This window comes from Heterocephalus glaber, unplaced genomic scaffold (genome assembly GCF_053883595.1).
Source record: "Heterocephalus glaber isolate CG9 unplaced genomic scaffold, H.glaber_assembly_v1.0 deba00001547, whole genome shotgun sequence".
In the NCBI taxonomy this organism is placed as follows: domain Eukaryota; kingdom Metazoa; phylum Chordata; class Mammalia; order Rodentia; family Bathyergidae; genus Heterocephalus; species Heterocephalus glaber.
In genome coordinates this window covers 17496770-17521673 of record NW_028258340.1, presented here as the reverse complement: position 1 = coordinate 17521673, position 24904 = coordinate 17496770, and the positions used below count along the sequence as shown (strand labels likewise).

The window sequence follows — 24904 nt, the reverse complement described above, 5'->3', positions numbered from 1 at the left end:
CAACCATAATCAGATGCATAAATCACCTTCAGATATACTACCTTGTTTGCCTCTTCTTTATCTGTTATTTTCCTTTAGGTGGACTTGTACTGACCTATTTTGTTTTACATAGTCTTTTTCTAAGCAATGATAGTTTAAAGTCAACTGTTTATTGTATAGGCTACATTTTTCTAAAACATTAAATCAATACATAACACAAATTTGTGAAAGTATAAAGTTGTATACCATGTAATGATGATATTGTACTTTTATTTTTCTGGTAGAAGGTGAACACTGAGGAAAAAAACTATTATAAATGACAGATTACGTATACATATTATACATAGTATATGAAATTAATTATAGTTAACAATATTTCTCCCTGTGATAAATTTATTTCAAATCTAAAACATCTGAGTTGTAAACTAACTTTCTTTGCAGTACTGGGAATGGAACCCAGGGCCTTGTGTTTGCTAGACAAGTGTTCTATTACTGACCTACATCCCTAGTCCACTTTATTAAAAATTTACTTTATTTTGAGTCTTGCTTAATTGCCTAAACTGGCTCTGAATTTTGGATTCTCCTGTCTCAGTCTCCAGAGTAGCTGGGATTATAGGCATGAGCCACTGTACCTGGTTTAATTTTATTTTTTGGTTTTTTTTGTTTTGTTTTGTTTTGTTTTGGTACCAGGGTTCAAACTCTGGTCTTTGCGCTTGCATAGCAGGCGATGGAACCACTGAGCTAAATCCCTGGCCCTGGCTTAATTTTATTTTTAAGGATTCTTTTCTTATACAAAGTTCTCCCAACATCACTAGTACCCCAAGACATACCCAGGCAATATGCTCAGAAGTAATAAATGGCTATCGTTTTTGTGCTTCTAAAACAGACTTGGAAGATGACCTGTATTTTGCATTATATGCTTCATAAACTTCTAATTGATCTTTCAGAGTATTTTGTAAGAAAAGAATATCTAATGCTATTTAAGAATTTTATAGCATTAAAACTGAAGTCCTCAGAGATGTTAAGATGGAATATTTAAACTGTGTAGACTATGTTTGGAAATGCTCCCAAGGTTAGCAACGAAGCATGACTTAGTAAAAGTAAGAAATCCTTCTCTTTTTGGGTTAATTTGTATTTCTAGAACTATACTTTCTATTATGGTGACTGACCACTTGAAATGTGGCTGGTCTGAACTGAGGTGTGCTTGCTCTAAGAGTAAAATACATTGTTTTTCTAACTAATATGAAAAAAGAAAATATGTTGTTATAACTTTCATAACAATAACATGCCCAAATGATAGTGTTTTGGGTATACTAGGTTACACATAATGTATTAGTAAAATTAATTCCACTTCTTTCATTTTTTAGTGTGGTTACTAGAAACTTTTAACTCATACATTGGATAGATCTGCTATAGAAAAAAGAGGAAAATAAGAATGGCCTTATAGATACTTTAGTTATTATTTTATTAGCCAACAATATATTAGAAAATTTTCTCTGACTTGAAATGACAAGATCACAGAAACATTGTTTGGTATGGATGTTTGGAATCAGGGATCATATTTTTCATGGACTGTTTTGGTTCAGTTTCTCAAATCTACTACAGTGTAATATAATATAAATTATTTTTGTATTCTGCTCATTTAAGCTTGTTAAAGTCAGTAGCTAAGCATTTTTATGATTAATATATGATACAATATATGACATTACCAATTTAGAAATATAATAATCTGAATTTTTTCATCACCAAGTTTATGCATAATATATTTTTGGCAGAAAATAATTAAACACAAGCAACCGATCAATAGCATTTCCCCCCGGGGAAGATTCTCTCTCATTATATCCAATTTCCTCCTTGAATTAACTCATTTTAAGGTACAGTAGAACAGACTCAAATTTAAAAATTATATTTTAGAATTTTTTTCTGAAGGGAAGAACAAAGTAGAGGGAGTAAACAGATGACAGTGATTTCCTACACCATTTATTTTGATGCTTACACTAAGTTCTATTGAAGTAATTCCTCTTAAGGAATTCATCTCAACCACTAAATTTCCACTAAGCCTTTCGAACCTGACCAAAGTGTCACTTTCTCCATAAAGCCTCGCCCACACTCACTAGGCTAGAGTAGAGGTCCCCAGTGCTGGTCCTTGGCCTGTTATGAACCAGGCCACACAGCAGGAAGAGCTGTGGGTTAGCAAGCAAGTGAAGTTTCATCTGCATTTACAGCCACTCTCCATCAGTGACATTACCGATTGAGTGTCACCTCCTGTCACAATAGCAGTGGCAAGATTCTCACACAAGTGGGAACCCTACTTTGAACAGAGCTTGCAAGGAGTCTAGGTTGAGAGATCCCTGTAAGAATCTAAATATCACATGGTTTCTTTTTTACATAAAAAACTCAAAATACAAATAAAGAACACAATGAATGACACACAATAGGGAGCAGAGAAATATATCTTTCTCAAAGGGGAAGGGGTTCCAGAGATAGAGGGGGGATGGAGGGGCTGAAAAAGGAATTAAGATGCATTATGTGTATTTACCAACTCTACACAGGGGAAGTAAACAATATGTACAACAAATATGTACAATAAAGGGAAGAGGATTAAGAGATTGGTGGAGGGAGTAGAGAGGGAAGGGAAAGGGGATGGAAAAGGGAATTAATATGTACTATGTACATGTGCCAACTTCCATCAAGGAATGTATACATTATGTACTACACACATGTACTAATATAGACAATGATCTGAAAAATAATCTAATGTAATAAAGTACACAATGTAATAATAGAAACAAACTGCACAAGAAACACACAATGAAATCATCCCCAAACCACCCTTCTCCCAAACCCCATCCCTATTCATGGAAAAATTGGTGCCTTTCAAAATATTGGGGACTGCTCTGCTAGAACATTATGCCTTGGATACACTTCTCATTAAATTTCTCCTTCCTCTCCCAAAGAAGAGTCTGATCTTCCTGACAATATGGCCGAGGCCAGCTAAAGTCTTATTAATCTTTGTTTTGTCAATGACCACTCCAGTACTAGTCATATACTAGACACTTAAAATGTGTGCATATTCCAGGTGACTCAGTGAGGTAGTACTGACATTGCTAAGTAATTATTTGGGACACTGAACTGACGGCATGGCAAATTTAAACATGTGTATATAGAACTCAGAAATAGTGCAAGGAATAGTGCAATGACTGCCATTTCTCCATAATTTCATATCCAAGTTAATTTTTAATTAAAGATAATTGATAGACTAACCTTGAAAATTGACACAGACACAAAAATAAGTTATAGATTAGTAAGAGATGATCTAGCCACCAAATTAAACATGTTTTCAAATGCAATCATTTTGACTGAGTTTTCAGAAAGGATTACTCAAAGCTTTTTGTTATTATTATATAATTATACCCACGGTTTAGACTGATTTTTATAAATTTGGCTGGTATTTTATTAATCCTCATTTGTTGACTCAGTGTACTACTATGATCCCTCCTCTAAGACGTTATGAGCAGAGCCGTTCTCAACTGATTTTCATGAAATTTCCCCGGGATTTGTAAAAATGTTCTGAGTATTCACTGGTTAAATATAGTCATTTCTATTCTAGAAAAATGCATATGGATATCTTTCAATTACAATGCCAAATACACCAAGTTGGAAGGACTAAAGAGGTATGTGTGTGTCAGTGAGTTTAATCACTTAACACTGTTAGCTAGCAAGAGAGTTTTGACCATAAAAATTGTTTTCAAATTCTTTTTTTCTGATATCTATATTTGGACCACTGGTTAAAGATAGGAAGCATGAGTAATATTGATGGTAAAATATATAAAATTAATGAGGAAATTATAAATGATCATAATTTCACATGTTTTTCTCAAGGTGATCATCAAAGTAAATTAATATGTAAACTGCTTAACTAAAGATACAAATGTAGAAATTTTTATTGCTTAAATTTTATAAAGAAGATTGTGATATACAGTTTGAGTAATTTTCTCAGGGTAATAAAGGTAGCTGGTAAGGAGCTGGAGGATTAGCTGGGCTTGGTGGTAGTATGCCTTTAATCCCACCACTCGGGAAGGCTGAGACCCATTCTAGTTCGAACCCAGACCCAACAATTTAGTGAGATCCTGTATCAATCAATCAATCAATGGCCCAGGCATGTAGTTCAGTATGAAGGACCTGGGTTCAATCTCCAGTACAAAAAAAAGGTAGGAGGATGTGATTCAATGATTTGGTTGTATTTGAATACAGGCTAGCTAGTTATAGAATCTTCCAACCGGGATATTGCACAAAAATAGTTCCTCAAAGTCTTTTACGCATTACAATCAGCTGAGCGACTTTCAGGAATTCTGATAACCAAGCCCCAAAATACATCAATGACACCCAAATCTCAGAATGAAACCGTGCAACTGTTGCTCAAAATGTAATTTCAGAAGATTTGATTGAAAATGTCAGCTTCAGCCTCTTATTGTTTAGCAAATGAACAGAAATAAAAGCTGATTTTGAGTAATAAATAGGTAAAAATTATAAATACCTGGTTATAAAAACTTTTTCCCTTCATTCAATTTAAGTCCACATTTTTATGCGTATTTGGTCTCTAAACTATGCAGGTAATGGAAAAACATTGTTAATTCAGAATTTTTCTTATATAAAGTTAAAAATTATTGTTAAAATAAAAAAGTGAAACATTTGTGTTTATATAATGAACATTATTATAACACTTATTGTTATAAAATTGTAATATACTGATAGAAGCTATTACAAAGTTTTAATATTTAAAGAATATTTTGTCAATGTTTTATATTATGATAAATTAAACATACTACATAGTTAAAACCACTTATACCATGTCAAAATGAGTAAAGGATTTTTTAATTTCAAAAATGTTCTTTCTTTCTTTTTTTTTGAAATGTTATTTATTTTTTTGGTAGTGCTGGAGATGAAACTCAGGGCCTTCTGCATGCTAAGCAAGCCTTTCACCACTGATATATACTCCCAAACCCTGGGGCTCTTTGAGATTACCATGCAATATTTGAGTTTGTGTTTCACTTATTTCACTTAACATTATGTTCTTAAGTTGCACCATTTACCTATGAATGCCTTAAGTTTATCTTTATGGCAGTATAGTACTCGATCGTGTATAAATTCCACATTTTCCTGATACAAATAAAGAGTAAAAAAGAAGAGAATAGGAAGAAGTTCAAATACTTCTCCAGATTACATATTCCACTGATATAAAAATATTTCAATATATATGGTAATTTGTTTCATTTATACTAAAACTTTATCTTAGTTCATTGAAAAAAAGGTTATTATCTGTTTCTTTTTTTTGTAAGAAATGTTTTGGTTTGTGTCTTGTACTGAGTACTTTGAAGATAACAATGTAAAGTATAATAACTATTGTTATTATATTATTTGGTTAAGGAAATGGTTTTTTTTTTATAAAATAAAGAACAAAGGTAAAAGTTCAGGAAAGGTGAGTAAAGTCTAAATTAGAGTAGGGTTTCTTAACCTCAGCACTACTGGCATTGAGGCATAAATGGTTCTTTGCTGTAAAGGGCTAGCCTGTGCATTATAGGACAATTAGCAGCATACTTGGCCCTACCCACTAGACTGCAGTAGTATTCTTGATGTACAATACAGTGGTAATTTGAACAAAGTCTTTGTAGATAGGGAGGGGTGGAGGGGTTGGAGGGCAGGAGAATGGGGAAAAATAAGAACCAAGATGGATTATGTAAAGGTGCAAATTTCCAATGATGAATGTCATTATATTGTATACCTTAAATGTACCAATAAAATTAATTTAAAAAAAACACAAATATCTCCAGACACTGACTCCATGGGGTGGACTAGGGTGGGGTTTAAAACTGTGCCCCCTGCTGAAAACTGCTAGAACAGACAAACTAGCTCAGAGTAATACACTCTAACCAACTTAGTGTAAACAATCTAGACCCATTCCTCTGACAATGGAGAAGTGAGACTCCTTCAAGTCCCTAATACAGGCTTAACTGATATGTATATAAATTATTCTGAGAGATGGCAATAGTCTTTCTGAATCATTAAAAATACTGTGTGGGTGCATAATGTGCTTTATAATAATAGTATCCTAAAAATCTTGCCAGTTGATGATTAATTGAAGGTATATGATAGTTTTGAAATTTCTAATACATTTTCCAAATCAAGAATATTCATACTACTCTTATCAGTTAATCTTTAGTCACGAGTAGTATTTCTCTACTGCATTTTAACCATTGACTTGTGCCTTATCATATAAATGACGAACTTGGACAAATGTTCATAGCTTCCAGGGCATTCCACAGAGCTTTGCACTTAGTAGGCGATTATTTTCTTTAATGATCTTTGTAGTGGGAGAGATAAAGTATTCAAATATTTACGACATTATTAAAAGTATGCTTAGAATATTTAGATAAAAGCTCATATAAGTTTGTTATGGGATGTGTTAACATTAATGTGTTGAATTCCACAAGGAACAACACCTACCAACTTGAGGGACCATAAGTTGTTTCCATTTTTCACTTATGTACAACTGTTTTGGCTCACAAAAAATACAAATACATCTCCATACTCTCTCCCTACAGGCTTTAGATAAATTAAGTACCACTATCTGTGGAGGAGAGGGTAAAGAGGGAAACAGTGTCTTCCCAGTTTTGATTCCAATCTAAGTACCACCATTAAACGGCAACTTCTCACTTCCTTTGTACAGGGTGTCTTCAATTAAAACACACACAAGAGATTATAAGAGTAGAAAGGATATTGAGTAGTGTTTTCAGCTAATTGGAAGTAAATTCTTTCTAAAATTTCAGAGGTACCTCTATTTAATGATTCCTCTGAATAAAGTAATTGGCTGAAATTTACTTTGAAGTTTTTAATGTTGGGCCCATCATTAGCTATAAAAAAACCTCCCAAAACCTGAGGTCAGTATGTATTTAAGTGAAGCCTAAGAAAAAAAAAAGCATTTCACTTTCAAAGGACCTATACTGCACCTTTTTTTAAGACTGAAACTCTTCTGTTTTATAATATAATGGCAATAATATCGCCTCTGAGTTAACTACATAATAATTCACTTTTGGTAGTACAATAATTGAGCAAACAGAAGCTGGTACCAGAGGCATTCCTTTGTTTTATTTATTGTAATATTTTTCCATAATTTAATGAGAAACATTTCAAAAGCAACATTTTTATCCTTTCATGTTAAATTAATTTATAACTCTACGAGCTATAATAAAATGAGAGAAACCATCAGCAAAAAGCAAAAGTTAATAAAGGCAGATATTCTCAAAGTTTTAAGGACTGAAAAAAAGCTCAAATCACAAGAGTATTTGCTTTCTTCTTTTTGGGGGGCTCAGTTCAATTTGTCATAGTTTGTTTTCAATTATTTTGTACTTACAACTAACATAATATTGATGTAGAAAAGATGCATTACTGAAAGAAAACATACATAATAAAAATCACCTAAGAAACAAAAAAAAACTTTGTGATGTATTTTAGTAAGCTACTCTAAGATTTATACAAAGAAGGCTATGAAGTAATTTAACTGTTACAGACATAAACCTGGGAAAAATTTCAAGGAATGAATAAATCATGAAGAAATTTCATGGTATTGGAATGAAATTCTCTGTTTGGCATACTATGGACACTTAATTTGAAACAAGCCACATCAGTATGTCTTAAGAAATTTGTATGCAGATGTTGAAAGCCGAAAAAGAATTGAGATCTAGGCTAGGCTATGGAATCTTTGCCAAGAGAGATGAACTCTCTGAGCCTCAGTTTCGTCTTTATCTTTAATCAATGAGACCAGATCAAGAACAGGGTAGTTTTATGTGGGGGGGCGGCACTCTTGAGAATTCTGGGGCCATTGATAAGTAAACTGCAGTTGATTACTAGAGCACATGTGCCAGATAGCTGCACAGGTTCTTGCCAGTTTCAAACCGCTATAACTAAGTTAGAACATTTATCATTTAGCTTGCAAATAAGCACACATCTCTTTATTTCGAGTATGTCTCTATTAACATTCTAAAGACTGAACTACTCAAACTATGCTCCACAGACTGGTAGCAGTGATATCATCTAAGACCTAGAGAATCAGAATCCCCAGAGGTGGGGCCAGATGATTTCTGTTTTAACAAGCTCTCCAGGCAATTCTTATGCATGCTAACAGAAGCCCTGATAGCATTACAAAAAGAACACAGACAATGTATACCCCCCAGTCCTTCCCCTCAAACACTAAGTTTCTGGAGAAAATCGATATAAAACAACTTAGTGAAGATGATCTTTTATAACAAAGTAGTATCTGGAGGTCATGTATTCATTCAACAAATACTGAAGTCCTACTATATTTGAGGCACTCTGCTAGCTGTTGGGGACATAAGAGTTCTGCCTTTGTGGAGCTTTCAGTCTAGTGAAGGTGACAATGGAACCAAGTAAACACATGCATAAATAAAAAATTCAGTTTGTAAAATAATTCTACGAAAGAGATAATCAGGGCGTTGTGTGTGTGTGTGGGGGGGGGGGAGGGAGGATAACAGGGATGGCACCAAGGGGTGGAGAGGGATACTTTTAACTTTAGAATTTGACAGTTTTAATAATGATAGATTAAAGTTTAATTTATAAATCAGCAAACACCACCTGCATATAAGCTGTGCAGCCAGCTATGCAACTCAGGGAATATAAGAGTATATCCTGGAGGAATTTCTAACCGGCTGAAAAGATAAGATTTCATCTTCAACTATAATGAGTATGGAGTCCACAGTTGCTCACTTCAAATTGGCCTTTTGTTGAAAGTCTTCCCTCTGCTTCTTAATATACTCTTTCTGGTTTTTCAATTCCTGGTTTCTAATTCAGCTGTGCAAATTGAATTTAAAAAAAGGGAGAAATCAATGTTGGCTGAAATCAATGTGGAATGTTCTATGGAAGAGGAATGTGAGATGAGCTTTGAAAGAGAAGTAAAATGTGTAAAGATAAGATAAATAGGGAAAACATTTAAAGAATACAGTTACTATTAGTATTAATTATGCCTCTATAGAGTCACTATATTTCTGATAACTGATACTATTAAGAGAAATGATTCATCATGAGCACACAACATATTAGAAGGGTTGGCCCAAGACATGATACATTGTGGGTTGTTTTGGTTTTTTTTTGCTTTATTTTGGCAAACTGTTCTTTTGGTTTTAACCTTCCTTTCAATAACTAATCGGGACTCTAAAGTGTGGAGGTAGAACTGTCTAAGAAAAGAGGGAGTCAATTATTTGCATATTGACTATTTTAAGCATGTATGAGTGTTTGCTACTACATAAAATAAATTACTAATGTGAAATTAGAGATACTAAGTTCCTCAAATGTGTATTATGTCTTAGGGTAGAAATAGTCAATATTTGGATTTCAACTGCTTGCTTTGAAAAATACAATGCTTTACTGAATTGAAATGGTCAAACTACCTAGTTCAGGGGTGGTGACCCTATGGCATGAGTGCCGCCGTGGGCTGTTTGTATCACTGAAAGCTCTAAAAGGTTCGCTATCACTGACCTAGTATTTTAAACTGGAAATGAGGCTAAGAGAAACATTTAATGACTTTATTAAATAAATATTGATTAAAACTGAAAATAATACAGGGCAATAAAGAAAATGCCTTTGGGCCAATGTTATTGCATAGTATTGATACTAAGCAAACTGCCTCTTAGGAGCTAAAAATCAGGTATCAGAAATTATACTCTACACGGTGAAAAATGTAGCTAGGAAGTATGTGCAACTAGTTAAATCTAAGAAAAGACAACACATCACTGAGGAAAAAATAAATCCTTTAAAAAATAGGCTTTAACTGTGAATAAAGCTTTTTATAATAAATTCTTATAAAGTTTAACATGAAAAGATCGTAAAAAGCAGATATTATTCAAATGAAAATCACATCTGATTTTTATTGCAACAGCCTTTCACTGACTTTTGTCTCATTTTCATGGAGGCTTTTAATTTTTAACAAAATACGAAATTTAAGAGCTTTTTTAAAGAAGAGATTTACAGGCTTTATAGCAAGATTTTGATTTATAAAATCCTGATCGCCAGATATATACTTGGGAAATGATTAAGAAGGTTGAGTGGTAAACATAGATTCTAGAAATGTTGTAATTATCATTTCTCCCTCTTCTTTTAATTATTAAAAAGTTCCATTTAAGGTTTTAAATTTGCCAGACTAATCCAAATTTACTGGTGAGAGGCATCCTTGAATTCTCCTTAATCTGTTTAGTTACTGAAAATGTTTAATACTTTCTAATCAAGAGAAACCTAGAGTCTCGAAGGCATAATGTTCTCTTTCAAATTGGTTTAACTATAGGTAATTTAATTGAAACTCCAAAGCATTAGAAGTTCATTCTATTTCATTAGAATCCTTCATAGCACCTGGCAGTGTTAAGTACATATTAGATACCCAATAAATATTTTTGAAGGACTGACTATTGCTTAAGAAGGAAATAAAAGGAATTGTATAGGTGGAAGATATTTAAATTCCTAGAAGAAACTTATTTTTCCCTACTACTAGGGAAGATACAATTCAAAAGACAATCACAAAAAATGATAGTTCTAATAAAATCTGTTTATCTTGGTTTTGATTTAATTAAGCTTTTATTAAGTACACACTATTTTGACATGGAAATGCTGAAGATATTTTAGAAATTATAGAACCACTCAAGCATCTTAAAGTTCACTGGTGGGTTAATTTGCAGGTGATTTGATTCTGATTTTAACTTCTTTAAGGACAGTGATCTCTATACAGTGCCATAATGAAAATACTATGGGCTCATAATAATTGCTAAATGATCTTATGAATTTATTAGTATATTTCATGTGCTTTATTATTTTTAAATCTCATAGTCAAATATGGTCATTTTTTCTGCCTTGGAATGTAGGTCCTTGAGATTAGGTTTATTTCTATACCTTACAAAGTACCTTGCACAGTAAATAACCAACAAATGGTAGGTACTACATTGATAGATAAATGGAATATAAATTCATTAACAGAAGTTAAAGATACAGAGTTACATTTCTGAATCAATTTCAGACTTAAATATTCAAAGAAAGAGTATCATTATAAGGTCATTGAAATTATTACTAAAATAGATGTCTTACCATTTTTCTCCAAGTTCTTGTACTATATGCAAATGTATCAGAAAACCAACTGTACCAGCTATGTTCTTTTTGTCTTTCCAGTTCCACTTGCCCTCTTTTCCTACCTTCCTTAATGACTTGTAGGATTATATCAGTGGACTCCAAGGTGTTCTGGTTTTCTGTTTGGGTTTGACTAAGGAAAGAACTAGCAAGTGACTGGATGGAGAGACTGAGGTTAGGGCGGTGATTTTCCATGGTCCTCTTCCCTGAATGTTACTTCAGTGTAAATTTTGTTCTGTGTTGGAAGGCCAGGGCTCTCTGCAGGGCACGCAGATCTGTATGATCTCTTTTTCTGGGTCTGAGAAATCTCTCCATCCATAACTCAGATTTGGGAGAACTGACTGATCTGACGCCTTTAGCTCTGGATTGTGTGCTATCTTCTGTGATTTCCAGATATCCTGCCCACACTTGGATATCTAGTGCCTTGTAAATAAACACTTTTCAAATTCTACTTATTTTCATGTGTCATCTACTTCCTATTGGAATCCTGACTGAGATGTCAACACAGAGGGGCAACAAATAAGACCTTGGATCAGGACAAGGATTTCACATTTTATGGTTATTATGGTACTGTGTAAATGGATATGAAAATGCTCAGTAACATGTGTTACCAGAAGTTGTGAGTGTTCAGGGTAAACTATAGAAATTTCAGACTATGACTACTCAGGTGTCCTGACACAAAACCGGTTGATATGGTTTAAAATAACAGTGACATTGGCAAGGCTATAGCATATTAATCATACATTATGTTGGGAATAAATTTTCAATATATTAACAATATTATATAGGTACATAAGTAATTACACAAGGTTATCAGATTTAACCAGTGTTTATGTGGCTGATCACAGACATGGCTTCAGTATTCAGTTATAAATCTGTTCAAGAACACTGGCCACCTATGAGTGTCCCTGGTTTAGAATTAAGAAGAGTCCATCTCTGTAAATGGACAGAAGATGCAACCATTTTTCTAAATTATAGGTATAAAGTTAGCCCTGCACTTACTTAGTCTAGTTGGGGCTGAGCTGCAGTTGCAAATCTCCTTTGTCTCTTCAAGCTTAAGGAAGTTTGCAGATGATTTATGTTTTGTAAAAATTTATGCTTTATGAAAATCCATAATATTGTGATAGAGTGTGCACTATAAAAAAATAAACACTTTCAGGGCAAAAACAGGGGAAAGGGTGGTATTAAAATAAATTTGCCCAAATATTGCTTTAAATATTTTGGAAATAACATCCATACTACCAACATATTTGGGAAAGCAAACAACCATCTCATATGTAGAAAAATATTATCTCTTTCTTACTATTGGGACTGGCAATGCCTTATAAAAAGAAAGAAGCATTAAATCGGGTTGGTGTGATACTTTAGGGGATGTTTTTCCTATAAAAATTTTCGCATTAACTGTCAGTGAACACACAAATGGACTTATTTTAATGTACTCCAGGTTCATATATAAAGGTATTATATTTTATAAGAATGGCTCATGTTGCCTTAGATGAGGTTGCCTCACAAGCTTTTTAACTTTAGTGCTGCTTGTTTTGCTTTTGGTGGCTTCTTTTTACAACAATGCCTTGCCAAGCAGTCAATAGTACTTCATAAAGAAAGACTTCACTCCTTGACCTTCACATTTATGACTTGTAAGGCAATGGGAGTCCACAATCTGTATCATTTCTAGATATCAGCTGCCTTGGGAAATGCTGACAATTGGTTTATTGCTTTATTTGTTTTTGTTGCATTTGAAGCCATTTCATTGGCTCCTTTTTCCCCAAGTTTTCTCTGAAAGTACTTTTAAAGCTTTGAGAACTTCTGCCGTACAAAAGAAGTCATTTTCACTATCTGCTTGTACTGGTCAAAAATAATACTTTTTTTGGTATACTTTTTATTTTCTTAACCAGACATGAACAGATTGTAAAAAGTACTACGCTCATGGCCCTTAAAATTTGGGTATTCCTTTGAAATTTAGGTCAAAAGCCAACATTAATAGTCAAATTGAATGACTGTCATGTGGAAGGGCTGCCAAGCAGATAATAAGTTTAGAACTCTTAATTGAAAATTAACATATAAACATTTGTATTCCTAAATTGTAGAAAACGGCTGTTTTGGCTACCACTGTAATGAGATGCTGAATATTTCACATGAGAATTCCAAAGGAGGAGCGATTCACTCCTGTCTCATGGATGCTTTTAGGCTTCAGTAAAACTTGAAAGATTGGGATAAGAAATGCAAGCACAGTTGGATTGCCCTGCTTTCTTTCATAAGGTGTCAAACTATTATTCTTCTATGTTTAATAACTTGCTGAGCTTGTCTCCAATAGATTATATAGCAGATTAAATTACTGGCCTCAATGCTTTTACATTTCTGGTAGCATACCAGTCACACTGCTGCCATGGGAAGTACATCTCCCCCCCTTGTCCACTTGGCTTTGGCCATGAGATTCCTTGAGAAGTGAGATGTAAATCAATGTGACAAGAGCAGAGACTTGAAATGTACTTCTTTCATTGCCATATGAAGATCACACTTTGTGCATCTGATGCCTCTACAGCTCGACTCTTGAGTAAAATATGTGTTGTAGACCCAAATTGAACCTGCAGCCGGAGACAAGCACAGACAATCTGTGCTCGGACAAGACTCACCACACCTTACCCAACTTGCAGACCCATGAATACATACATATTTCTTGTTATTAGCCACTGAAATTAAACTTTTTGGTTGTTTATCATCCAGTAAAAATGACTCATAGACAACATAAACTCAAATGTGTTAAGTAACAGAATTCAGAAAGTATCTATTGAATTTATATCCTTCAAGCAGAAAACCCCCCTAAATGATTAGAAAGTCATCAAATTCTCATAACAAAGTTCATATTCATGCCAGGTATCTTGATCAGGAAACAATAATTGGCTAGGGGCAAGGGTTAGAAGTAAAATAAACAAAATACCAGTCAAGCTTAATTCACTAAGTCATGTTTCCAGGTTTTCAAACAAACTTGAAACCTGCAATATTTGAAAGGAGCCTGCTGTGATATGCTAATGACTATGAATTCTGCAGTCTTTGGAAGAGTTCCAAAATGCTAAGTTCAAGTTTTAAACAAAATTGGATTCTCAAATATAGTATACCTTCCTGGACAGAAAAACAATGAGTCTTCTTGTAGAGGAAAGGGAAAGTAAGTGATAAGGTTCCTTTTGGTATTTCTATTACTTACGTTCCCAAACATGACAGTGGTGAAAGTGGACCACTCTTGTTTTCAGTCATGTCCACTTATTCCTTCTTACCTGTGGTTATGATAAAAGGCTGAAGCTTTGTCTCCCTTTTAGCAACCAAAAGCTAATTTGAGGAGCATTTAGGAGATAAGGTTTTGTTGACAGAGTTCCAATTTCATGTATGTTTGCAAATACTTTGTGTACTTCTATGTAGTCTCTGAATTTGAATGACAGCTCTCTTAACCAATAACGCAGGCAAAACATAGGAGAACAAATGAGATTATTTAACATAAAGAGTGTGGATAATAGTAAATTTTTTTTTTACATTGGAGGCTGATTAGATTGATATGTTTTAAAATGGCTACTTCCATTAAATTAATTTTTGTCATCTGATAAGTGCATTTAAGGATTTCCAAGATTTTGTTTCCAGCTCTATATGATTCTTATATACTGTGGCTCTAACTTTCAAGAGAAGAACGCATCTAAGATGGACCCCCTCCCCTCCAAAAAAACCTTGCAGCTATAGTCATATTTATGAGCAAGTCTGGAGACTTCTTCCCCTTGTTTAAGAAGTCATCTCGATAGGATGGAAGATGAACTTTCTATGCAGTCCTACAACTAAACTGCCATTCGGTGTATTTTTTTCCTTAAGAATCAAACAGGTATATGAATTTTTGGTGTTACTTAAAGGTTAAGAAGAAGGTTGTGATGAGTTGATTTTTTTCTCCAAAGTTTAAGCACATGAAGTTTATTAGTCATAGATTTAAATAGTCATAAGTCATGCAATTCACAAGAATGAGGTGCAAGATCAGGGCCCCATGGGCATCACCAAATCTGGTTTCTGTCAACCTTTGGTGGCCCAGGTGGCATTAATATGTGGAACCAATAATATGTAGTGGCACATGGCTATAATCCAAGCATTCTGGGGAGCTGAGCCAAGAGGACTACAAGTTTCAGGCCAACCTTGGCTACTTAGCAAACTAGTGAGACCCTGTTTCAAAACAATAAATTCAAAAAGGTCGGGGACGTAGCTTAGTGTGAAAGTCCTGGATTTAATCCCCAGTACCAGCAAAAACTTAAAAATTAAAAAGTAAATAAAGGAGATTTTCAGCAGGCTGCTTCTAAGGAAATAAATTTATATTAAAAGACTAAAACTGCTGTTTTATCTGCTCAATTAATTGGTAATATGCTGAGATTAAGGTTAGTTAAATGGTAGACTGATGAATATGTTAGACTATATTCAAGAAATTTTTTTTAGAAATGAAGAAAAACACAAATTTTGGCAGTCAAAACACAAAGGATTGGTTAGGATGACCTCCTCAGCCAATGGCCTTGCCCTACTTTTTGTAGGTTTGAAAAATTTTAAACCCATCTAGTTTGTAGCTATGGAGGAAGTTTAGCTGCCTAGATTTTGATTCTCTGACAATGTTCTGGTATGTTTTTGCATAGGAAACATTGAAGTTATGGATTCCATCATTCCCATCATTTTGAGATTTAGTAAGTTTATCAACTGAATTTGAAGACACAGACTGAATTCAAAGAACACTAGAAATGTACAATAAACTAAGAAAATATATTGTTAGATTCTCAAAATGGAATAAAGGAGAAAGATACTTATAGTTTTTTTTACTTTTAATTGAGTGCTACAAAACATTTATTTCTGAATAAAAGAAAATACAATAAATTAGATTTTTCAAAATTGAACTTAACTGGTACATAAGAATTAGTTTTAATTTTTAGGACATGGGTAGATATGTTGTGAAATTAAAAATAGAACTGTTTGCTAGGGTTTATCAACAAACTCATACATTAGTTTTTCTTCTAAATGAATCAGTTTTAATACATATAAACTGAATATATCACTTAAGATCTTAAAGTAACCAATAAATGTGGTAATATCAGGCACAGATAATTTGAGTGTTCTAATATTACTCATAAAATGGATGCCATAAATTGTTCATAGCTAAAATTGTTTAAAAATAAATATTGAAAAGATATTGGATATTCTAGTAGTTGAATGGAACCGTAAAGAAGAGATGTTGGTGATGTGGTTTTATGACGAAAAACCTTCAGAAATAAAAATTTAAATTCTATGCATTAGCAAAACAAAGTATGTAGTTTGATTTTAGTAAAAAATAGTGAAATAAAGAACATTCAAATAAAACTAGTAATTTTTAAAATGATACAGGTTGACAAGCTGATCATACAAAATGGGGTTCTGATATACTTTTGGTTACAAATCAGAAAGAAGCATAAATGAATAACATACAGTGCACAATGATTATTGATTACTGAGTTAGCTAAGAGGATTTCTTTTGTTATATCCAATACATAGCACAGTCACTTTAGTTATAAAAAATAATATAACATGTCCTACCTGAGATTAAAAGACCAAAAGTGAATATATTCCTCTTGATGGGATCATCAAAATAAAACTCACAGCTTTCATTTATTTTTACTAAATTTTCTAGTTAATAAAAGAATCTAACTTTTTAATTTTTCCACCCAAAATAGATATATATTGATTGGATTTATGCTATGAAATAAGAGGACTTTTCAGTCATTTGTATTATTTGTCTGTTTGCAAGTTTTTTTTAAGGTAGGGAAGCACTTTCTTCCATTTTAAATTGCAATCTCCCAAGTTTGTAGTTTGCCTTTTTCATGTGGATAAAAATATTTTTGAGACCTCTGGAATAAAAATCTCTGGAAGAGAGCATTCATAAACGAATTCTGATCAACAGATTGCATACATTTCCCAATCAGCTGTGCCTACTGAAGATTTTTCACAGCTCCAGTCATTCTATAAAGATGATTCAGAATTAATCAGTCCTACTGCCACTTTTATTATTTATATATTCACAGTATTGACAGATTTCATTTTCTTCCCACTCTACTCCTCTTCTACAGGAATAACTCTCATGACATGGAACTGGGAGAAGCAAGGCACATTATCAGACCTTCCATCTTTAAGGCATTACTCAGCTAATGCTGAGAATCGAAACAGCAATGAGGGATATGCAGATTCACATCCAATTTCCTTTTGTTCCTTCAAGTGCTTTATCCAGAATATAAGGTCCATTTATCCTTTAGACCACAGTAAACACATGTGAATCACGCAGCAATAACTGTGTCTAGAAAATACAGAAATAGGGCTGCAGCTGCTGTAGATACTAGAAAGAAACTTCTTTAGGAACAGTGAAATCTAGAAGCCTTGCAGAAGATCAATCTCTTGGCATTTTGAGTACTTCTATTTGTTGTAACATTTTAGAGTGCATCGCATCTTCTCTTAGGGTTAATCTAAATTACAACTATATTTGACTCACTTGGCCAACAGTTTATAACACTAGTTCATTTTAAAGATATATTAACAGCAATCTTTTCATATGTCTCTTTGAGTTAATTAGGCAATGCCTTCTGAAAGGCTCAAATTTGATTTGGTCAAAGTGGCAGAGCGAATTAATGTTATTCTCTTGTGTTATTTCCCTAAATTCAGATAAGTAAAGAAATACCAATTTCAAAAACTGAGAAGTCTAATATTGAGTGAAGTCTGAATACATAAAAAGATTGTCAAGGAAAATCCAAGGCCTGGTTATCTTCAGCTGACATCTATTTTTACATAGTATGACTTAGATTCAGAAACTAAACATGAAGAAATTCTGAATAATCCATTTATTCAAGAGACATGTGAAAATGCAGTATTTTAAAAATAATTTTTCATAATATTCTTTGAATATTATTGTTTTGTATACATTTAGTTAACTAGATCTGTAAGCTTAGTTTTAATGATTTTTCCAACAAAACATTTATAAACAAATCCATGTCAATTTTGGAAATGTTTCTAGTATTATATAACAAATTGGAAAGGAATTTCACATACAATTATCTCTATGAAGATGAACCACAAGGGTAATGATCATGATTCTACATCACCACGAACATTAAATCAGATGTGAATGTACTGTTTTTCTATCTGTCTCCCCCCAAATCAAGTATCAGTTTCTCCTAGCAATGCACAGAGTATTAAAATGAAACATATTATCATGCAATATTTTGATATTCCCAAGGAGTAGGTATCTAACAACTATTTTCCCAAAACAATACAGGAATGTATCAACTGAATATTGGTGGTAAGTCACAAGTATTACACACAAATTAATTAATAGAAATAAATAGTGCCTTTATGATGTATAAGTAAAGTATAAGGGCACCACTAAATGAACATGATTATTTGAAAATTTATTTAAGACTGAACTATTTGGAATAAAATATAGGCTTTATGTTTTTACCACAAAGATGGCTGATATTTAAAATTTTCAATATGTATTGAGGAAAAACAAAACATATAGGAGAAGCCCAAACAAAAACAAAGAGTTTTCTTAAAGCCTAGGCTTAAAATGAGCACACTGTCACTCCTCTTTACTCACTTGGCATTTGCTAAAACAAAACATAGGTCAAGCCTGAAGGACAGGACTTGGGAACTGTACTCCACCAGTAAGAAAGTACTGTTAAGGTTGTAAGCAATGATGTACAGAAAAAGAGGAAAGAAATGGTGTTAATCAGTACATCTACTATAAGTACGTAATAGTTTCTCTAAAGCAGATAAAATATCGCAATAATATACTGTATTATTCATGGCAGTGATTAACCAGCTATTTGATTTTAAAAAGTAGTCTCACTTCCCCCTTTTGGGGATTTTTTTAATAAAGAATTAAGACACATATTTTACTGGAGGTAATCCTTTAGCAATATATGTGAGCATGGACAGGCTGAGGCAATTTCTACTACAGGGATTGGATTATGTCATTTGAGTCACAAAGCCTTATCTTACCCAATTCCATAGTTACTTTCTTGAAGAATACAGTATATGGTGAGAATCAGAATACAATGTTGTCTTGAGAAGTTCAGGTAAACTGCTTTCTCAATACTATTTAAAATATATCATGTCATGAGAGTCACTTCTTGCCAGACAACCTACAGCAAAGGGTCTTCTCAATCAGGTGTACCATGAAAGCAAACCACTATTTCTTTGTGTGTGTGTGTGTGTGTGTGTGTGTGTGTGTGTGTGTGTAAAACTTCTGTTTTCTCTTAGAGTTCCATACTCCATCTTTTCATCTTGTCTTCCGAATTCTTGTTTTGTTTTTCTGGTGGTGTTCCATTTTTGCAAAAAGCAAAGTAAAAGAAAAATGCACTTGAAAACCTGCTCAGAGAATTAATTTCAAATTGGCTTCTCTATTAGAGGACCAATTTGCTTTCTATGTGCAATCTTGGCATGATCAATGTTGCATATATTATTTGCTTTCAACTCCTTCCTAAGCTCATTTTGAGCTTCTCACATGGGAGGTCAATTGTTTGAGTTTTATTGAGGTAAAAAGCTGCCATGACTTGGATCAGCCTTTTAGCATCTCATCTGATAATGCAACAGCAGAATTTTCTGCCATATTTCTTTATGTTTTATTTTAGTGGGTCCAAACAGTCTTCTCTTCCTTGGTTTATCAAACTTTACAGAATACAAAAGCATGTGATCCCTACTTTCCTTTTTCTTTCTCCCTCTCTCTACCTCTTGGTCTCTCTGTAAAGTCAATTAATTATTCTCTAGTTTAAACTTATTAAAAATAGAAAATATTTTATGTGCAAAATAGAAGTTTAAAAAACATTCAAATAAGTAAAGCATCAATGAAAACCTGATTTAGAATAAATCATCTTTGATTGAATTGATGAAGGATGACAGATTTTACTACCTGAACCTACATAGAAAAAAGCAATGGATACAAAGTGAAAAGTACAAAAGTGTTTATTCAAGACACAAATTTTCTTAAGACTATATTGATTAGCAAATGACAGCTGACGGGGTTATGTCTTTTTATTTTTTTATTCATTTAGTTTTGCTTTTGTTTTATGAGACAACGTCTCACTATATAGTTCAGGCTGGACTTGAATTCACTATGTAGTCCAGACTGGCCTCCAACTTGTGGCGATCCTTCTGCCTCAGCCTCCTGAGGGCTATGCCTTTTTAAGGAGAATTAGAAAATTTACTTACCATCAATCAAGCATTATCTTACCACTCTCTTTTACTTTTAATATATGGTCCCAGACAGAAGCTCTTTCAGTATGAAATACACACTCCAAATCAAAACAAAAGTTTCCATTTTCTTGACTACTTTTGAGAAATTGATTATAACCTAGGCATTATTTACCTAAATGGATTTTTATGAAACACAGAAGTTTCTCTAAATCATGGCTAAAACATAACAATGCAAAACTTAGCCAATAATACAACTGGTTTAAGTTATAAGAATCAACCTAAGCAAAGAAAATTTCTAATATTGTAATTTGGTCATGTTAGGCTAAAGTTATAATTTAATGTCATGAGCCATTAGATCATAACATTAAATTAATTATCACAGCTCAGATGGAGGCATGGGCAGTTTTATGTAATATGCAAATGGAAGAAAGAAAGAAAATGGCAATATAAATCTTTCTAGGTACCATCTGGCTTAACTTTTCCTCATGTCTCTCCCCAAACAGTAGGCAAAATAAACAAGACTATTCCTGACTGGCTAGGCTTTGGCATGGAAATACCAAATGAAAAATGCTTCAACATAAGCAGAAAGTCTATTATCTTCTTCATTTCTTTCTTCAGACAGTATGCTTTGTACAATCAAAATATGTCAAATTTCAAAGCTGAAAGTACCTTAAAAAAGCAACTAGTGCAATGGTTCTCAAATTTAAGTGGATATCAGAACTAAGAAAGTTAGGGATTGTGGTTGACTGCCTGTAATTCTAGCATTCAGGAGGCTGAGGCAGGGAGATTGTAAGTTTGAGGCCAGCCTGGGCTACATATTGAGACTTGACTCATAAAAACAAAACAAAACAATGCCCACAAAAACTAACAAAACAAAACAGAAAAACTACATGAGGAATCTGCAAGTTTCTCTGGCCCATCCCTAGAGAGTTAGCTTCTGAAATAATGCATTTTTAAATAAACTTCTCAAGATGATGCTGGTGGTCCTGGAACTCAGAGTAGTATTTTTGTTTAGCTCCATCATTTTCTAGAAGATAAACTTGAGAGCTCCAGTACCACTTCCTCTCCCAAGATGACACAGGCTAGGGGTTAAGATCAAAATTCAGATCCTCTGATCTATAAAATATTTTGCACTCTGATTTCATACTATTTCCATTTTTAAAAGTCCTTCAAAGAGTTGTCTGTTAGCTCGTATTTTGTTTTTCATATTTTTCAAGTGGCAAAGTATACATAACACAGAATTTTCCATTTTAGCCATTTGTGAGTATTCAGTAGATGGTGTGAAGTACATTCATAGTGATGTACAACTCTTGCCACCATTCACCTCTAGGACTTTTCCATCATCCTAAACTGAAACTCAGATACCCATTAAATAGCAAGCACCTATTCTCTTATCATGGCAACACTTGGACATCTCTTCCCCTTTCTGTCTCTATGAATTTGACCATTCTATCTACTTCACAGGAATGGAATTAATGTCTTTTTTTTAAATACTATTTTATTGGTACATTTTAGGTATACAATATAATGACATTCATCATTGGAAATTTTTTTGTATCTGGCATAATACACTTAGCACAATGGCTCCATGATTCACCTGTGTTTCCATTTGTTGAATCCCTTTTGCCTGAAGCTCAAGAAAGTTCTGACCACTTACAAAATTAATTTCTATCATTTGTCCAACTTCAATAGATAGTTGCTAAATGAGAGAAAGAATTCAGATAGGGTATTTTTTGTGGAGTTTTGAGGCAGGGTCTCACTATGTAGCCCAGGCTAGAGATCTTCCTACCTCAGTCCAGATAGGTATTTTGGTGAATGAAATACATAGAGCCAAGAGGCAGGCAGAGTGATGAGAATTGCAGTTTCTGCTTAGTTGAAATTCACTTGAAAATGAAGTAAAAATGATGGAAAGTAGGTGGAGAGAGAAGAGGAAGAGAGAAGACAGATTAAAGTGAGAAAAATAAAGACCTTCTTAAGATTACCTTGTGCCTACTATCTCGAATCTATAAAGAACTTAAAAAGATCAGACCTCCCAAATTTCAAGACCCAATCCGACAATGGGCATCTGAAATGAAGAGACATTTCTCAGACAAAGAAGTAGAAATAGCAAATAAATACATGAAAAAATGTTCAATATCACTGGTCATTTGAGAGATGCAAATGAAAACAACACTGAGATTCCACTTCACTCTAGAAAGAATGGCTGCTATCATGAAATCAACCAACAACAAATGCTGGCGGGGCTGTGGGGAAAGAGGAACCCTGCTCCACTGTTGGTGGGAGTGTAGACTGGTGCAACCACTGTGGAAATCAGTATGGAGATACCTCAAAGAACTAGGACTGGAAGTCCCATTTGACCCTGCTATTTCCCTTCTGGGGATCTTTCACAAAGAATTAAAAGAATCATACCACAGTGATATATGTGCACCCATGTTCATAGCAGTGCAGTTTGTAATAGCTAAAACTTGGAAACAGCCCAAATGCCCATCAACTGGAGACTGGATAAAGAAAATGTGGTTTTTTAATAAAATGGAGTACTACTCAGTCATAAAAAGTGAGAAATTAGAGACATTTATAGCTAAGTGGATGCACATTGAGATGATACTCTTAAGTGAAATAAATAGGACACATGTATAAATACCGAATAGATTCTCTGGTGTGAGAAACCAGAAGTGTAAATAAGGACTAAAATGTGTAATAGTTAATGTGAAATAGGAAGAAAAGGGGCAAAGGGGAAGGAAGTGGGAGGGCTAGGGGAAAGGATAGAAGGGAATGGGATTAATATGAGAAAATGGAAAAATAGGACCAAAATCTTTGTAAATAGGGAGGACTGGAGGGGTTGAAGGGAGGGCTGGCCAAGGGTGAAAAATAAGAACCAAGAGAGACTATGTAAAGGTGCAAATTTCCAACGATGAATGTCATTATATTGTATACCTAAAATGTACCAATGATTAGAATGAATAATCGATAATGTAAAATAGGAAGAAAAGGTCCAAAGGGGTAGGGGTAGTGGGAGGGGCAGGGGAAAGGAAAGAAGGGAAAGGAAAAATGCTGAGAAATGGAAAAAATGGAAATAAAGTCTTTGTAAATAGGGAAGGGTGGAGGGCGTGAAGGGAGGGCTAGGAATGGGGAAAAAATAAGAACCAAGATGCATTATGTAAAGGTACAATTCCCAATGAGAAATGTAATTGTGTTGTATACCTACAGTGTACCAATAAAAGAATTTAATAAAAAAAAAGATTACCTTGTGCCCAATTCGGAAGTAGAGTTATGCAAATTAGGTTATTAACAGGCACATCGTAAATATTGATACACACTGTCACAGATCAGACCTGGTGTTATTAAGATCCCTTGGGCCAATTGTAGAAAAAGAAAGACAAATGGCAAAATTTAAACATTCATATTGCTTTTTGAAAGGTACTTTGTTTTGCTTAAGATTTAATGTGTATAGTCAATGTCAGAATATTTTGTAGTTTTTAAGAAGGAAAGTTATGTCACTTATGTTCTATTTTAGAAAAAAGTTTACATTTTAAAGAAACATCAGTATAGTGATATATCTTCCAGTATTCTCCAAGAGGCAAGGTCAGCTCACACTTCTGGTATTGGGCAATGTTGGAGAGTTGAAGCATGAGAAGAATAGTACAAGTAGACAAGGAGGGAAAGGATATTCTGGGCAAACATAATGTCTCTTGATCAGGGATTACACCTACTTGCTTTTTTTTACTATTCATTCAACCTTTCTATGGCAGTTTTAAAGCATGGTGCCCAAACTTTGCAATCCTCCTCTATGGAAAGGAAGGATTAATTCCATCCTCTTGAATCTGAGACCTGTCACTACTTGGCCAATAGAATACGGTAGAAAGGAAAATATGTTAGTTTCTAGGCCAGACCTTGAGAATCTGGTAGCTTCAAATTCTGGTCCCTTAGAATAACGGCTCTTGGGACCCAGTTGTTATGCTGTGGGAAAGCTTAAACTGCCATAAAAGATGAAAACCGGACAGCTAGCACCTTTCAGCTTTAAGTGAGTCCTTTTTTTTAATTTTTATTTTTGTATTAAATTCTTTTATTGGTACATTGTAGGTATACAACACAATTACATTTCTCATTGGGAATTGTACCTTTACATAATGCATCTTGGTTCTTATTTTTTCCCCATTCCTAGCCCTCCCTTCATGCCCTCCATCCTTCCCTATTTACAAAGACTTTATTTCCATTTTTTCCATTTCTCATCATTTTTTCCTTTCCCTTCTTTCCTTTCCCTTGCCCCTCCCACTACCCCTACCCCTTTGGACCTTTTCTTCCTATTTTACATTATCGATTATTCATTCTAATCATTGGTACATTTTAGGTATACAATATAATGACATTCATCATTGGGAATTTGCACCTTTACATAGTCTCTCTTGGTTCTTGTTTTTCACCCTTGCCCAGCCCTCCCTTCAACCCCTCCAGTCCTCCCTATTTACAAAAATTTTGTCCCTATTTTTCCATTTTCTCATATTAATCCCATTCCCTTCTATCC

The 24904-nt window shown here is 33.9% G+C and overlaps 1 protein-coding gene across 11 annotated transcripts in view; it reads right to left on the bottom strand.

Annotated features, from left to right (window-relative positions):
* Window positions 1-24904, bottom strand: part of Dmd (dystrophin) — a 2486572-nt gene that overhangs the window by 443374 nt on the left and 2018294 nt on the right. The gene's annotated exons all lie outside the window — the stretch shown is intronic.